The sequence below is a fragment of the Spinacia oleracea genome, chromosome 4 (genome assembly GCF_020520425.1).
Source record: "Spinacia oleracea cultivar Varoflay chromosome 4, BTI_SOV_V1, whole genome shotgun sequence".
NCBI lineage: Eukaryota > Viridiplantae > Streptophyta > Magnoliopsida > Caryophyllales > Amaranthaceae > Spinacia > Spinacia oleracea.
The window spans coordinates 7,769,762-7,787,716 of record NC_079490.1 but is presented as its reverse complement, the minus strand read 5'-3'; the positions used below and the strand labels follow the sequence as shown (position 1 = coordinate 7,787,716).

The window sequence follows — 17,955 nt, the reverse complement described above, 5'->3', positions numbered from 1 at the left end:
AACATAAACTCAAGTTGTCAAATGCGGTTTTCAGTTGGGGTCGGGTCGGGGTTGGGTGAGTCGTTGTTGTGTCGGGTCAACTAGCTGGTTAGTGGTTACTCGTATAGTCCGACTGGCACGACAAGAAAAAAAATATGGTTGTGGGATGGGATGGGATGGGTCGGGCTGACAAGACACGAAAAAATACGCTTAGACACGGGCACAAAGTCATGGGTCGGGCATAGACTGTATTTTTTGGAAGAAACACGACAAGGCATGGCACAGCCAGTCCAACAAGACAAATCATGCTATACTTAGTAAATAAGCTTCTAAAGCCATTTTCTTGTCAAATGTTGTTTATATACAAATTAAAGGAATATGTAGATAAATTTGAGAGTTACATCGCAACAATTAATACAATGTTTCAACATCACTCTATAAATAGATTCCTTTTACACCCCTTCAACACAAACCAGCGCCTATCCTTGAAATCCATATATATAGAGCTAGATCTATTAATTTCTCTATCTTTCACCATGACTTTTGACAGTAATTGTCACTCATTCAGTATCGAACCGAGAATAACAACTACCTCATTGCAAGACATTAACAAAATTGCAACGCTTTAATCTTCACCCTCATGACTATGTTTTCTCACTCTGTGGGACTCATTGTCTTCTCCTTGCCACAATTGTTTGTGCATCTTCGACCTTCACCCTCAACCGCATCCTAACACTTATAAAAGAGAGGAGTTACTCTTACTATTCCCACAATAGTGATTTGTCAGTTTTATCCTCCTTTTTCTTCTTCAATTTTTTTTTGACATTTCCCTTATATACAGTAAAACCTCTAATTTACCCTTTTCCTCCTCCCCTTATGTTGCTGATGAGTTCCTTTTCCTCGGTTCCTCCTACGAACTTCTTTCTCTCTCGTTGATGATAAAAATAAGGAAGGAATGAAAAGAAAAAAAAAATTGAAGAAGAAAATATGTTTTTGAAGAAGAAAGTATTTGAAGGATGCTGATGACAAGTAGGTTGGTGAAAAAAAAAAATTCACAAAGAGAATTTTGGAGTTTGCTAAAGGACATGAACATTAGCAGTGATGGGTGGTGACATGAGCACCACAACAAAAGAAAAAATTGGAGAAACGAATGCCAATAGAGAAAATGAAGAAGAAAATATTTGAAGAAGATTTTGAAGTTTGCTAATGACAAGAGCATTAGCGAGATAATTGGTGACATGAGCACCAATAACAAAATAAAATTTGAGGAAAAATTTCAGGAGATAACTGGTGACATGTGCATCCGTGGGATAGTTGGTAACATGAATACCAACGAGAAGATCATCAAGATTAATAAAAGGTATCAAGTTGAGAAGATGGAGGTTGGTAACACGGGTGCCAACATTAATGGAACTCAAGCGTTCATGTAGATTGATGGTTGGTGACAAGTGCATCAACGAGATTTTCGAAAGATGAAACATTTTGGAGTATAAATTTTTTCAAGATTAAGGGGGAGTGTTAAAATGTTAATCTAGAAAAATCTAAATCTAGAATGTCCTTACAAAAATCTAGTAGTAAAGTGTGTAGAAAAATCTATCTAAAATAATGTCCAGAATTTACGTAAGAAATATCTAGTTAAGAAGAATATAGATAAATGACAAGTATAGAAACATCTAGGCACTATTATACAACCACTATAAATATGTTGTATGTGCATAACTTGAGATGTGAGCCAACCAAGAGAGCTCCCACAAAAAATATGGGTGAGAGGTAGAAACAAGAGTTCTACCAAAGATATAAGTGAGAGACATGCATGGGCTCTCGCAAATATTGTTGTACAATTCTTATTAATGCAATCAATGATAAAAATGCAATTTTGTTATATAATTGAGGTCAATCAAAACTTCCGCGTGCGTCCTCAAATTTCTATCATAACTGTCTGATTCTAATATCTGAAATATTAAGAATCAAATGTAGGGACTGATTGCAAAAGGCAAACGAAGGAAATCTCTGTGACCTTAGGGAGGGTGACAAAGCTATCTCCTCTCCATACTAAATATATTCCATGCATAGCACTTTCCGTTATTCTAAACATGTAAAGGGAGTATGCTGAAAGCTAGGTGACCAATAGTATAAACAATGTTGTTCATTTGAGTTACTTCTAATAAAGCAATAGGCAAGATGTGTAATGCTTTCTCAGTTAATCAAGTCCAGAGATATTTTGGTGATTTGTTTATCATGTTTGTCATATGTTCTACTATATGAAACTTTTTATGGATTTTTTGTGTGCTTTGATAATGAATATGTATGTTCACAAAACAGATAAAGAATCCTACATCATGGATCGAGCACGAACCTAGCACATCCAAAATCGGAAAAGATCAACTTTTGTATTTCCAGCAAAGATGGACCGACCCTGAGAGAGAAATGGATGCCATGATATATGGGTTTTGCAAGGATCTCTTCAACGAGCTTCCTGACAAGTAATTTGGCGCTGAAGTGAATCAACTTATGAGCATCAAACTCTAAGGATCAATTAGTTCCGACACTTTTTTTTTGTTCTGTATTCGTGTGGCTACGAACGACTCAAACTTTATGAATAGTCTCGTAATAGAACCGTTTGATGCCCATTATTTACCGAGTCACACATGACCTAATAGAAAGTTGTACTTTATTATGTGATGTATTGTATGATATATTCAAATTTGTAGAAATAATACTTGTATTTTACTCTGTAGTCCTCAAGACCTTCAAGTCTTCGACCAGTAAACACATATATAGACTTATAGTAATACAGCTTGGTAAGTAGTACACGTTTCTGTAAAGCATGTACTTATGTAGGGATGTCAGTGGGGCGGGTTTCGCGGGAGACCCGCCCCGCATCCGCCCCAAGTAGGCGGGGATGGAGGTAGGTTTGGCGGGTGATGGGGCGGGGATGGGTATAAAAATCGTACCCGCCATGGGTGATGGGGCGGGTGTGGATTTTGTGTTGAACCCGCCCCATCCCCGCCCGCCCCGCCCCATCCCCACTCGCCCCGCTTCATACCCGCCATGGGTGATGGGGTGGGTTTGGATTTATTTGCATCTTTAGGTGATAATATAAGTTTAGGTGAGATTTTTATGTTTTTTGTTTGAATTTTTTTTATGACGAGTATTTTTTGATTATATAGGTTACTTTAGTCATTAGTATTTTTTTTTTTTTCTATAGTTAACTTTGACTAATCCGTATATATAGCAAATATTTGCTAAATAAGAAAAATTAGGTGGGCATTAGCGCGGGTATGAAGCGGGGATAAGACGGGGATGGATACCCAGTTGGATGGCGGGGCGGGGATGGATTTTAGCTTACACCCGTTGGGGCGGGGATGGGGATGAATTTTGTACCCGCCATGGGTGATGGGGCGGGGATGGGGATGAAAATTTTAGGTGGGGATGGGGATGGAGGGACCTACATCCGCATCCGCCCCGCCCCGCCCCATTGACATCCCTATACTTATGTGTATAAGTAGTATAGTCGGGCCGTGTGGGCCCACATGTCGGAACACCAAGACCAACCCCAAATGAAAAACCGAACATAGAAATCAAATTAATGAATAAAAGAAACAAAACCAACATCAATAAAAAAATATAATCAGACGAACAAAACAAGAAATAATTCAAGAAATACTACGATTCGGACATAAAGATCAACGAGCAAGAAAACTAAGTAAAGAACAACAACAACCAAAACAAGAAGCTATAAACTAGTCGGTCGATCATCTTTGATAATTAAGCAAAACCTACGTATAACAGATTGAAACCAAACACCAAGACCAACAATAACAATTTATAATAATCAAATCAAGAAATAATTCAAGAAAATAAAGAAGAAAAAATAAAACAACAACAAATTAAACAAGATGCAAGTGTAGGTATATATAGGAATTACTTACGCTGTTTATATCATATTTGTTGCAGTTTAGGGCTACGTCTTTAATATAATCTTTGTCCATTAAATACTCATGCATTATATATCCAAGAAATACTACAATCTTTGCATGGATTATTTTCTGAATTTTGGAATTTGAACTGTCTTTTTGTCCCAACTCTTCTCACCTTCCCTTCGATCTTCACTAAGCAATTTTTTGTTTCACTTTTACACGTCCAACATCCTTTTCCGGAGATTTCTCTCTTTATCCTTTTACCGGCCGGTACCCTTACACTTTGTAAAAAAGTAGAATTCTGTCTGTTCTGAATCTTCGAATATCTCTTCGGGTGTCTTGTCTCCATAAAGATCGATCTCTGATATGATACCTTGGTAGTCAAGTAAGGATTTGAGGCCGAAAATTAACCTTTTGGGAAGAAAATTAGTTAATATTTCTGAAAAAGTGGGTTCAAACACAAAACCGGGTAAGGAAGATGATAATGGAAGATTATGCATTTTTGTTTCTTTCTGGTAAGTCTGGTGTACGGAGCTAGTAGTAGTAGTACCCAATATATTAATTACGTATTGCACCCAAAGTAAGTTGTTTTTTTGGGGAAGATATATAATTTGATTTTGTTGTTTTAACCTATGATAATGACTTGAGTATGAAGAAAGGGTAGCCTTTTTTATTTGACAAAATAGATTCATCTATCAGTTTGACTGATACACTTCTCAATTCACTACTTTAACCATTAATACCTAAAACAATAGTTTTACAAGTCCGGTTATATTTTTAGAAAGTTCTTAAAACGTGGGGTAATTGCCTATTATGTTATCATGTTTATTTTTTTTTATTTTTTGTATGCAAGCCGGGAAATTTAAATTAAAAAAAGTAAGTTTACGGATGTCTGTCCTCTAATAACACATCCACCGTGTAGTCTGGTAGAATTTCTAGCAAAAGAAAGTTATCACTAACTATTACTTCATCCGCCCTAAAAGATTGACATATATTCCGATGTGGTAACTTTCTCACTGAGTTCAACAAGTTACCACACTCATTCGTAAAAAGTAAAAAAGGGACGAAGAGTGTACTCCGTACTAAATTTCTACAATAATTCTCAATGAAATTGAATATAAACTTTGGGGCCTTTATTTATTTATTTATTTATTTATTTATTTATCTTGGTAGTAATCAAATACGAAGTATATTAATGATACAAAATGGGCTATGCAAATGGGAATATCTTTCAGAAACGGGTAGAGGACTATAAATATTCTAAAGACTAAAAGAGTAAACGATTATGAATAATATAATAAAACGTACTTTAAATAAGGTCCAATAAAGCCGTCCAGTGCACTTAAGTCCAAATTACTCAAATATAATTTGGGTTGTATGCTTTTGGGGCTAGTTTGTATTACAAACTTTTATATAAGATGGTCTTGCATAAAAGATCACCTTGATGTCATATAAGTTAAGCAATGAAATTAATTAGTTAAACACTTGAACTAATTAGTTAAGCACTGAAACAAATTAGTTAAACAATGAAAATAATTAGTTAAGCAATAGAACCAATTAGTTAAACAATCAAAGTGTTATTTCCGGTAAGGCGGTTTTACACAAAAGTTGCCGAGTTCGTATTGTTAACCCAAAATAAACAAATATCAAGTGGACCAAGGTTAAAGACTCTCAAGTCACGAAATGGGCCTGAGCCCAAACCTATCAAGTCCATTAAGGAGTCTTCATCTTCTATAAATACTACTCTTCTACTTTAGTAGCGAGACCGGATTTTTTTTTTTAAGAGCTCATAAAATTCTACTAAGTATAAAATTTCTCTTTAAAAGTAGTCAATATATTGAGTCTGAATCGTCTAGAGAACTCATGTTGACCAAAAGTTAGCCTAATAAAGTTTTTTTTAGTAAAGTTAAATAAGGTAGGCAAGGTCTTATAAGTGGATAAAGCCCTATGATCCGTTACTCAAACATTGAATAAGTCTCCTTTTATGATTTTATATCTGGGCAAAGTTTTGTTCGACCCTCAACAACCTCAGTCATGTAAGTGCTTGATTTCGATTTTCTTTAAATTCAAACTTATTATTATAATCTTTGCAAAACAAAATCTAATTAATTGCAGAGCATCAATCAAATTTCCAATAGAACACCTCGACACATTGAATCCCTAAAGAAACCCTCCAACAACGCTTCAAAACTTACCAGTCATGCCTCAACAGGTAATTTCTGATTTTTCTTGTGTTTTTTCTTTTATGGTAAAAGATTCGGTAAAAAAAAGCTTTTGTTAATACTCAATTCCCCCTTAAAATATTACCCTATATCAATTGTTTGGGTTAGATTTTAAAAACTTTGATCATGAATCCTCGTGAATGAAAAATAATACAGTCGATATAGGCAGTGGTTGTGCCAGAATTTTCTCCTTGGGTTCGGAATTAAAACTAGTAATTCGTGGGAACACACATTAAAAAAATTACAAATTGAACTCATGCCTCAAAATTAATTATAATAAGATTTAGAGTACTATTAGACTTCATTATTGAAGTAGGATGAGGAGTCTAACATGTTGTCCTATATATATGCGTTATTATTAATCAAGAATATACAATTTGAGTTTGAAGACTACAATATTTGTCATAATCTCGCAAAACAAAATCTAATTATTCGCAAAGCATTCATCAAATTACCAATCGTACCGGTCATGCCGATTCAGGTAATTTCTGTTTTCTGGTTTTGAAATCTTAAAAGAAGTCTTTGCTAACACTTCATAGACCTCTTATAAAGCTAGCTAATTGAGCTAATTTATAAATCGCCAATTTAAGCGTAGTCTAATTTCAGATAGGGCGATGATATAGGTCGTAAGTTGCGACAACATTTTTTTGTCGCAATCTTACGTGTCGGCATTTCATTGGTACATATAGGCGCCATGTAGACAACACGTCATCAATTTTTTTTTTACTATCAATTTAATATTTTTACTATGAAAATATATAAATAAGGCAGTCGATACAAAGAAGGAAACAAATATTTATTATATTTATAGTAAATATATATTTCCTTTTATCTTATAAATTACAAATTAAAAGAATAAAAATTATAATCTAATAATATATTTTTGAGCAATTTAAAAAATACATCAATTTAATTTAAAAAATACACTAATTTATAATCTACTGATATATTTTAAGTAACTAAAAATTTAAAATATTATTTTAATTTTAATGATGAGATTAGTTTTAATTAGGTCTTTTTTGTAATAGAAGGGCCGTTCATCTCCCAGCCTCACTACACCCCGGTCACCGCATCATGCTTTAGTTTATCTAGAGAGGAATTGAAGAACGACACTTCCACATCAAACCCATTTGTATAGGAGAAGAAAAAATGATTCTAACTTGTATGGGAAAAGAACGGCACCCATCTTTTCCTTCAACATCACACCCATTTTTCTATTTTCTAAGTAATAAATTAATATAACTATTTTTCATTTTAATTTCCTATATAATATAAATAATTAAAAGTATTATTTTTCCTAATTTCCTATACAAATTAGAATTATTTTTTTTGAAATAAAAAATTACATTATTCAATTTGTAAATTAAAATATTCAGTAAGATTTCCTACCTTTTTTGTAACATGTATAATAGGTTACATAATCTACATATTTTAGTTTCCAAATATATTTATGACACATAGGCGTGCCGTGTCACCACTGTGACACGGCTTAAAGGTCGCATGTTGCGACCTTTATCATTTCCGTTTCAGATAATTTTGAAAGAAAAGAGAAATCATATTCAGGCTAACTCTGAGTTCAAAGAAGCAGAATCTCCGACAGCAATTCAATATTATGAGTCTGACTAAATAAGTTAACATTAGCACATGAACCATTAATATGTTGTACATACATCAATCATAATAGTGCTAATCATAGTAAACATACAGGAATACATGGTAAAATTTAAAAGAAAATGAAGAACAAAGTTACCAATGTTTTGCCTCATTAGACAAGTAACCAAAAAAGCACTTGAAAATAGTTTGTGACATCACCAATTTGTTTCTTATTTATGCAGACTGCAGTATAAGTGTATAAACGGAAACAGAGAACACAATCCAAATTCAACCAAAACAAAAGCATTACCTCCCCTCTCTTCATATATTACTTAAAGATAAGAAGCTTCGGTTTACTTGAAATTCTGCTGCCATCTTAGACGCAGAGATGGATATCACGAAAAACAAGGAATAACATAAGCAACAAACCATAGATAACAACATGGAAAATAATGGATAGACATCTAATGTTTTCAACAGAAAGAAAGGGTGTTGCAACAAAAGGGGAGGGTCAGAACTCAACCGACCAACAAGAAGACTAAAATTCAGTAATACACTAAGAAACTGAATTAATCATCACATTGTTCTATCTAGTTTAAGGTATCAATGAATTTCTAGCTCCAACAAAAAAACCAGAACTGCAGATACAAACAATCAAATATCGTATAGATGATCAAGATGTTTGTTCGTCTAATTCGAATGAAGCATATGAAGTTTTCTAACCTATTTCGGATACATCATATGAAATGGTATTATATACTTTAGACATAACACATGAAATTAGATGTACTATTTCATCCCAACTACACAAAACATACTACTACATTACACCCCAACCATACAAAATTTGTAATCTATTAGGAAAAAAATAATACTATCAATACTATCAAGAAAATACCCGAATATCTGGAATAAATTTGTAATCTATCAATAACCATTAAATTCAATTTTTGTTTTGAGGAATTCACAAAGATTTTTGGAACAATCACCACCATATGCATATAGTTCGTGAACAACATGAAACCTAATTGCCAATTCGAATTCCTAATTCAACCAACCTTGAAACCTGATTCCCAATTCAAATTCCTAATTCAAATTCACAATTTCCTAATTCAAAATTCTGAAATCTATAATGCTAATTAATAAACATGAAAACCTAATTCCAATTTTGAGCATCAAAACACGAACAACTGAAACCTTGATGAATAGGTGGAGTTCGAAGACGCACAGTTCCAATTTTGAGTCATAGGTGGAGTTCAAAGACGCACCTTGTAGCGGAGATTCTTGATGAGATTGATTTTGTGACTGAAACCCTGATGAGATTGATTCTTGATGAGCACGATTGGTGTTGAACGCCTCTTTCTTTCTTTCTGGTTCTTCAATTTTCTTGTGCTATTAATCCACGAACCGAGGAAACAAAAAGTATGGGGAGCTTGAGAGTGTTTCAGTTTCAGAGAGAGATTCAGGTTGCGGGAGATTCAAAAAAAATAAAAAGGTATTTTTGATTTTTTACGGGGTGCGTTAAATTAATTAAAGGTTATATATAGCAACTGTGGAAAATAGGGGTGAATTTGTGTTGCCATCAAAATTCCTCTGTTCCTTGCCATGGCGTCGAGCCACGGGAGAGAGAAAATGAAACCAATTTATATATTTTTTTAATATTAGAGGCCAGTTGGGTTTTGGATGAAATTGGGGGGAAAAGAATTTTAATTTTAATTTTTTTTATCAATAATATGCCACGTGTCGATTTCCGGTTGCCACATGTGCACGTCAATGCGTGAAATAAGAGTCAACTACAATAATCCAGCAAGTGGTCCTAGTCACCTCTATTATTTTTTTATTTTTTTTGTTTAAAGCATTTGAATTTTGGAAAAAATAAAATTTGATGGAAATAAAATCTCGCTTCTCTCTAGCCATGGGGGGGGGGGGGGGGGGGTGCATGTTAAGGTATATTTGCTAACGTGCGCACTTTCACAATGCCGAGGAAGAAGAAGACGCAAGCAACTGAGGCTTCAGCCATACACGAGGCTCACTCGAAACTACCATTGGAGAAGATTTCGCGACCTCAAAACCAGAACCAGAAGAGAACGGTGATACCCAGTTTTGAAAATGAGATGACAGATCCTCCACTGGATAGGCCGGTGCCACCACACCCAAGCAATGGGCCGCCGTCGCCGGAATTAATGGAGGTGATAAAAGCTTACCACTATGCTGTTCGACAACCCTCTCCTGTTTCCCAGATCTCTCATGTTCATCCGCCATTAATGGTGGAGAACCTTGCGGTTTCTTCGACTGCAAGAAAGGGTGTAACTGCAAAGTGGAATGGTAGCAAAGACGACGAGGACATCCTACAGAACCGTGATGGTTCATGGAGTATTCATAGGAGTGGTTTTATTCCCCAAAATGAAGATGGAGAAACAGAGCATGGTGTACAACATGAAGATGCTTTGTATGTTGAACCTGTGAGCAAGGAACCACAACAATCTTGGGCTAATATTGTCACTGGAGCAAATCCCTCACTTACTGCAAAGGGTACATCTCTCTCTTCCATTTCTCCTACCATTTTATATGGAAAACCAGTTGCACTGCTTGATAAACTACATCTGGACAAAATGGCAAATTTGTGGGATTGTTCAATTGTTATGTATGTGGTGGGGAACAAGCCATCGATTGGTGCTGTTATTAGATTCATAGCTAAAGAGTGGGTTAATGTTGCAACACCTAAAGTGTTCCTTCATGATGAAGGTTACTTTATTGTTCGATTTAGCTCTAAGAAAGATAGAGATGTTGTTCTAATGGCAGGGCCATATTCCTTCTTCAATAGACCAGTGATTGTGAAACCTTGGGCTGCAAAGTTCAATTTCCAGGAGGAAATCTTGAGGGTGATTCCTTTGTGGGTTAGGTTGCCTAACCTACCTCTGAACTGTTGGGGTTCAGACTCATTGAGTAGAATTGGAAGTGTTATTGGTGTTCCACTCTTTGCAGATGAATGTACCTCAAAGCAATTGAGGGTTTCCTTTGCAAGGTTGCTTATTGAGGTTGATGTTACAAAGCCAGTGCAAAGACAGGTGTTGGTGCAAGATCCTAGTGGTGTGACATTCATTCAACCAATTGTTTATGATTGGCTCCCCCCATTTTGAAAATGCAAACTGGTTGGACATGTGTGTGGCACTGAAACTCAGAAGGCTACAAGAAAACCAGCAGTTCAAGCTCAGAGGAAGGTGAAAAAGGTGTGGCAACCAAAACAGGTTACTCCTGAGGATACAGAACCTGTTTGTAGTGTTCCAACTGAGGGTGTTCAAACTGATATTTCTGAGCCAGCAGTCACTCCAGTGGTGGATGGTCAAGTGGTGAATAATCCACCTACACAGGATGATGGGTGGAGGGTTGTTTCAAGGAGGAGGAAGATTATTAGGACCCCTAGTCAAATGCTTGGGTTAGCCCAAGTTCAGGCTGTAACTAGGGACTTCTCTTTTGATGAAAATGGAGAGGAGGGAGGGGAAAGGCACCTAGAACCTGATATATGAATTGCTGTACATGGAATGTGAGGGGTCTAAATGATCCAAAGAAGGTAGGGGAGCTTAAAAAGTTGTTGGTGAATAATAGTGTCAGTGTTGTGGCATTATTGGAAACAAGAGTTAAGGAGAAGAATAGTAAGAAGATTCAGGAAAAGTTAGGTCAGGATTGGAGCTGGATTACTAATTATGAGTATTCTCCTAAAGGGAGGATATGGCTTGGGTGGAAAAAGAACATTTTAACCTTTCAACTTGTGATTAAAACTGAACAAACTATTCATGGTTTCATCACTGCAAAGAGTTTCAGCTTTAATGTTGCTTTCACTACTGTTTATGGTTTACATACAATTGAGACAAGAAGGCCACTTTGGACCACACTAAAAGGGTTGCGATCAAGTACTATTCCTTGGCTAGCAATGGGGAATTTCAATTCAGTTCTCTGTTCTGGTGACAGGATAAATGGTAATCCAGTTACTCAAAATGAAACTGTTGATTTTGAAGAGTGTTTAGATTCTGCTGATTTGACTGAGGTGAAAAGCTGTGGACATCTGTTCTCTTGGTATAAAGGGCATGACAATAATAGAATTAGCTCTAGAATTGATAGAGCTGTTGCCAACTCTCTGTGGCAGGCTTCCTTTGCTGATGTGACAGTGGATTATTTGAATCCTGGTTTATCTGATCACACCCCTTTGCTATTGAGTTATAAAGTGAATGTACCTAAGAGGAGCAGGCCATTTAAATTCTTTAACTATATGGCTGATCATGATAAATTTTTGCCAATAGTTCAGGAGTGCTGGGAGAGGGAGATTAATGGTTCTGCTATGTTTAGAGTCTGGAGTAAACTCAAACTGGTTAAAGTAAAGTTGAAAAGTCTTCATAGTAAAGAGTTTGCCAAGCTTGATGAAAAGACTGAAATGTTGAGAGTAGGTCTAGACATGGCTCAGTCTGCTCTGATGAGTGACCCTCACAATGTTACTTGTCAGGAAAGGGAGAAAGAATGCCTGGGTAATCTGAAAAAGTTCTTGTTAATTCAAGAAAGTGCATACAAGCAAAAGTCAAGAATTCAGTGGCTTCAATTAGGTGACTCTAATTCGAAGTTTTTCTTCAGTGCAATGAAAGAAAGATACTCTAAAAACAGTATTGATGTTTTATACAACACTCAAGGGGTGAAGCTCACTACTGAAGCTGAAATACAGGAGGAAAATGGCCAGTTTTACAAGCAGCTGGTTGGGACTGCAGTTTCTTCCTTGGTTGGGATTGATGTTCCTTTGGTTAGACATGGGAATCAACTCACCTCAGATGATGCACACATGCTTATTCTTCCAGTTACAGATAAGGAGATAGATGAGGCTATAAAAGGTATCAATGTCCATAAAGCACCTGGGCTTGATGGTTTTAACAGTATGTTCTTTCAGAAAGCATGGGGGATTGTGAAGGATGATATGTACATGGCTGTTAGGGAATTCTTTGCCTCTGGTCTGATGCTGAAACAGATTAACAACACTGCTGTTACCTTGATTCCTAAAGTGCAGAATGCAACTGCAGTGAAGGATTTCAGGCCTATAGCTTGTTGTTCAGTTATGTATAAGGTCATTTCTAAAATTCTAACTACAAGAATGCAAAAAGTAATTGGGAAAGTTGTTCAATGTGCTCAAGCTGGGTTTATTCCTGGCAGAAATATTGCTGATAACATCTTACTAGCTTCAGAGTTGATTAAGTGTTATTCCAGGAAGAATATCTCTCCAAGATGTATGGTGAAAGTGGATCTAAAAAAAGCTTATGATTCATTAGAGTGGCATTTCCTACAGAGTATGCTGGCAAAGTTGGGCTTTCCTACAGTGTTCATTGGCTGCATTATGCAGTGTCTTGAGTCAGTCTCTTATTCAATCCTGATTAATGGTCATCCAACCAAACCTATTCCTGCAAAAAAGGGCTTAGGCAAGAAGATCCAATCTCTCCTTACCTATTTGCTTTGGGAATGGAGTATCTTTCTAGATGTTTGGGTGATGTAGGAAACAAGGAGGGGGTTCAAGTATCATCCTAGGTGCAAGAAATTGAACATCACTCATATGATGTTTGCTGATGATCTTTTGATGTTTGCTAGAGCTGATATTCCTTCTGTAAAAGGTATTTTTGATGCCTTTACAAAGTTTTCTAGAGCTTCTGGACTTGAAGCAAACTTGCAAAAGAGTGAAGTATATATTGCTGGAGTTTCAGATGGGGTTGCAGATCAGATTGTGCAGACTGTGGGTATTTCTAGAGGAACATTTCCTTTTAGATACTTAGGGGTTCCACTAACAACCAGGAAACTTAGCTTCACTGATTGTAAACCTTTGATTGAGAAGAAAGTGGCTAGAGTGAAAAGTTGGGCTGCTAAATTGCTTACTTATGCTGGTAGGCTTCAGCTGGTCAAGTCTGTTCTTTTTGGCATTCAGCTGTACTGGTGTCAGATATTTATAATGCCAAAAAAGGTCATGAAAGAAATTCAAAGAATCTGCAGGAACTTCTTATGGTCTGGGTCTGATGCAGAATCAAAGAAAGCCTCAGTTGCTTGGGAGTCTATGTGTCTTCCTAAGAATTGTGGTGGATTGAATCTTAAAGATCTAACTGTGTGGAATAAATCAGCTGTAATCAAGCATTGTTGGGCTCTTGCTATGAAACAGGATAGGCTGTGGATTAAATGGATACATGTGTATTATGTTAAGAACAAGGATTTTTGGACCATGGATATTCCTCAAGGGTTGACATGGTCTTTAAGGAAAGTTTGGGCTAGTAGGGAAATTCTGACTGATGCTGGTGGTCCTGATCAGTTTGTGCATGGGGGAAAATTCAGTATTCATAAGATGTACAAGCATCTAAGGCAACAAGGTAGTTCTGTGATCTGGAAAAGGATAATTTGCAACAGCAAGGCAAGTCCAAAGGCTACCTTTGTAGCCTGGTTAGCTCTTCAGAACAGGTTAGCCACAAAAGATAGGTTGGTGAAATTGAATTTACAGATTGACAAGGTGTGTGTTCTGTGTCAGACTCAGGATGAAACTTTGCAACATCTATTTTTTGAGTGTTGTTACTCTAAAGCAGTCTGGAGTGGAGTCTTGGCAAGAATTGGTGAAGCTTATTCAGGGAGCAATTGGCAGGATGTTTGTCACTGGGCAGCAAAATAGAGTAGGAGTAAAAGATCTAGAGCTAAAGTTTGTAGTTGTGCTTTCACTAAGGCTGTCTATGCAATCTGGTTACAGAGGAATGCTAAGATTTTTAGGAACACTCTTGATCAGAGTGAAGCTGTAATTAGTAGAATTTTGTTTCATATTGCTTGTAGGAGTGATGATAGAATGAAGGTGTTCATTCAGTAGTTAGGTTGCCTTCCTTGTTGGTTAAGGTACAACTCTAGGGGTGTTTGTTGTATTGGTGTCCCTTTATACTTGGTAAGTAATAACAATTTTTATTTGCCAAAAAAAAAAATGTTTAAGGTCCCAAAATGCCACTTTTCTTATATATGGTCATTTCTCACACAAACAAGCTTATATAAGGCCATTTCTAACAAAAAATCATTTATTTTATGTTAGGAAGTAATCAAATGATGTTTATCCATTGAAAAGGAGCTGTATGATTAAGAAAGCCAAATATTGTAGAGAGTTATATTTTTTTTGGGTGTTAACATCTGGTTCACCTTTAGACTAATCCGGATTCGGGGCAAGTTATGAGTGGAAAAAGTTCCAGTCTCCTCCTAATAGTTGTTGCGGGGGATCGAACACGCAGTCCTCCATACCAAACTCAGCCCCAATCACCAGTGAACCAATAGGAAATTGGTTGTAGAGAGTTATATTACATGTCTTAACTGAATAATCGATGAGGTCTTAACATATTGGTTAAGATTGAAGGCATATATACAACAAGTCTTAAGTTCGAATCCTCTTTCCTCTTTCCCCATTTGCAATTTGTATTACTTTTGTGGCTCATTCGCATTGAAAACAAAAAATTACATGTCTTATATGATTGTGATTAGGCATGAGTCTACCGCGGCTACTATACGGATGATGAATATGACGAGATGTCGAGATGGGATAGATTCACATGAATGATCCTTTGGAGATGAATAAAAAATAACCTCTTTTTTTATCAGTTTGCAACGACTACTAAAGATAAATAATTTTTATATTTAAATATATAGAGTAAAGTTAAGCACTTTTGTGATTTTCAGATCTATCTTATAATATTTATTGAAGACTATACGTGACTTAGAATTTAAGAGGATTAAATTAGTACCACTGTAACTCATCTCGATCCAGTGAGAACACACCCTACAATGAGAATTAATAACCAAGTGAATTTTTCTTGCGTGAACCATGGTCCACAACAATTTATTCTAGTAACCATTTTTCTTGCGTGAATCATGGTCCACATTCCACAATAATGATTTTTCTTGCGTTAACAATTTATTCTAGTAACCATTTTTTGAATCAAAGTAACCTTATGTTTTTAAAGAGAGTTTTGTCTTAAAATCACATTATTCAAGCATAACATGTACTAATGACACCAATTTGATATTGTTTCATAATAATTCTAATAAAAACATCAAAAAAAAAATAGTATAACCAGGTCCATTTAAGAATTATTTGCGTCCTTAGTTCATCAAAATCGAATGCTCTAAAAGATTCTCGTATCATTAATGGCATATTAGTAATTATTCAATTTTTTCAAACTGGTCCCCAACTGCTTCTCTTTAAATGAAATTTTCATTTACTTTTACTAGTTTTTCATTTACTTTTACTATAGTAACGTAAATTTATCCAAAATAACATTTTAATAAAAAAGATTGAAATGTTAGTTGTCAATGCTAACACTTTATTGTTATGTGCTTTCTTCCTTAAAAGTTAAAATCTATACCTAGTATTTAAAAACTCAAACCACTAACCTCATATCTCCACGTGTCACTTTTTCCCTATTTTCTGTTTCACTCTTCTCCTTCAACGCTCCCTCTTCTGCTCTTCACTCTTCCTTTTTCTAAGACTACTTGAGCCTCTTCCTCTTCTCCTTCAATCGATTTAACATTTATTTACTAATTAATTAATTCATTTTTTTTATTCAAATTCAATGTGCCATTCTATCGACTGATTTAATCTGTCAGATTCTCACCTTTCCACGTTTAATTTGACCGTTTTAGATAATTTAATTGTGACCATTAATTGAATAATTGAGAAAAACTCTTTGTATAACCCAATATTATTCTTCATATAAAAGTCTATGACCTCGCCAATTTGGTGCTCATGATTCAAATGGTGGCTTCAGTTTAGTCTTTCGGTTATAGTTATGATTTATGAACAATTTATATTTTAAGGATTTGGCATCGGACCTTAATTATTTGTTTCATGGTTGCAGTTACAACAACAGTTCAAATGACATACTTATGTTTATCCAAAATGGAAAAGCGGTGTGATACAAAACCCATATCTGATGTTTGGATGAAAGCATCGGGTGGATTGCCTGGTATGTGCCAACAATGGCTTGTGTGAAGGGAGGAGGTCCATCTTTTTCTATCTCCTTCTATGGTTCTGGCGAATTCAACTACAGAGTTTGATATTATTAATATTATTTTTCCATTAATTATATTGTTGAATTTAATTATTCTATTGTGCTTGGTTTCCAATGGGCATGTACACCAAATTATCCTGCTTGTATGTTCAGTTTTGTCCAATTTGAAGCTTTATCCTTAAGGACATGCCACAATTTCAAGAGTCTGAGCTATTTATTCACCAAGAGATTAATAATGTTGAGGAGGTCGGAGGTAGAAGAAGGTCACTTGACTCATTTTCACTTTGATTATGTTTCTTTTATTATCTCAAGCCATTTAATTCTTCAAGCTTCCAAATAGATAAATAGGTGGTTGATTTCTATTTCATTGTAGAAAAACTAACTAGCAATTTTCAATGTCTCCGTCAATCAGATGGGTTGAGCAGGCTAAGGTGATATTTTACGGTCATGATACCAACGAGGAAGCTTCACATATTGTGATAAGCCTATGACTTGGGAGGCACTTGGTGCGGGCCTGCGGGGTATTTCAAGGTGATTGTTGATGTCGGGATGCTTGATGATGTTGGCTCGGGGTTGGGTCGTGGAGGTTGTTGTGATTCGAGTGTGGAAAAGTTGGAGTCGAGTGTGAGAGACGGGAATACCATTTTTTGGGGTTTCAAGTTGGCTTTGGAAAAAAGGATGAATAGTGTTTTGGTAGAGAGTGACTTTGTTGGTGAATCATGCTTCGAAGCACAACACCATAAGAAGTAATAATTTTGATCTCATTATACATGATACTTTATAACTAAGGTGTAGCTTTGTTAATGTTTTTTGATCCATTGTCAAGCCGAGCTTAGTAATAATAACGAAGCCCATGAATTGACTCACTTGCAATGTTGGGAGTTCGGTCGTAGAATTTGGGAGGATGATTTTTCGAGTCGAATTTTGAATGTAGCTACTTATAACTCATTAAATCAATTTTTGTTTGATGATTTTTCCTATAAAAAAAATGGAGTATTTATGCTAATGTTCACTTTGTCTAGTGTGTGAAATTACATGATGTTGGAGTAGTTGTTTCAGATCAATTGCAAATTGTTAAATTACTAAGGGGGTGTTTAGTTGACACTACAAATGGCGGAAGTGGAAATCTGGGTGAGATTTTATAAGTAGGGTAGTTGTTTGATTGACATAAAACGGTCGAATTTATAGATAGGAAGT

General features: G+C 35.7%; 2 long non-coding RNA genes across 2 annotated transcripts; one reads left to right on the top strand and one right to left on the bottom strand.

The window, feature by feature from the left end:
• The first annotated feature begins 5,836 nt into the window (after positions 1–5,836).
• Positions 5,837–17,687, top strand: LOC110801027 (uncharacterized). The gene is made up of 4 exons (XR_002536817.2): positions 5,837–5,935; positions 6,015–6,111; positions 16,606–17,021; positions 17,171–17,687. It is a non-coding gene; the product is annotated as an uncharacterized lncRNA (long non-coding RNA).
• LOC130460032 (uncharacterized) lies at positions 7,767–9,351 on the bottom strand. The gene is made up of 2 exons (XR_008919850.1): positions 8,983–9,351; positions 7,767–8,089 (listed from the first exon to the last, which is right to left on the bottom strand). It is a non-coding gene; the product is annotated as an uncharacterized lncRNA (long non-coding RNA).
• Positions 17,688–17,955: the final 268 nt, after the last annotated feature.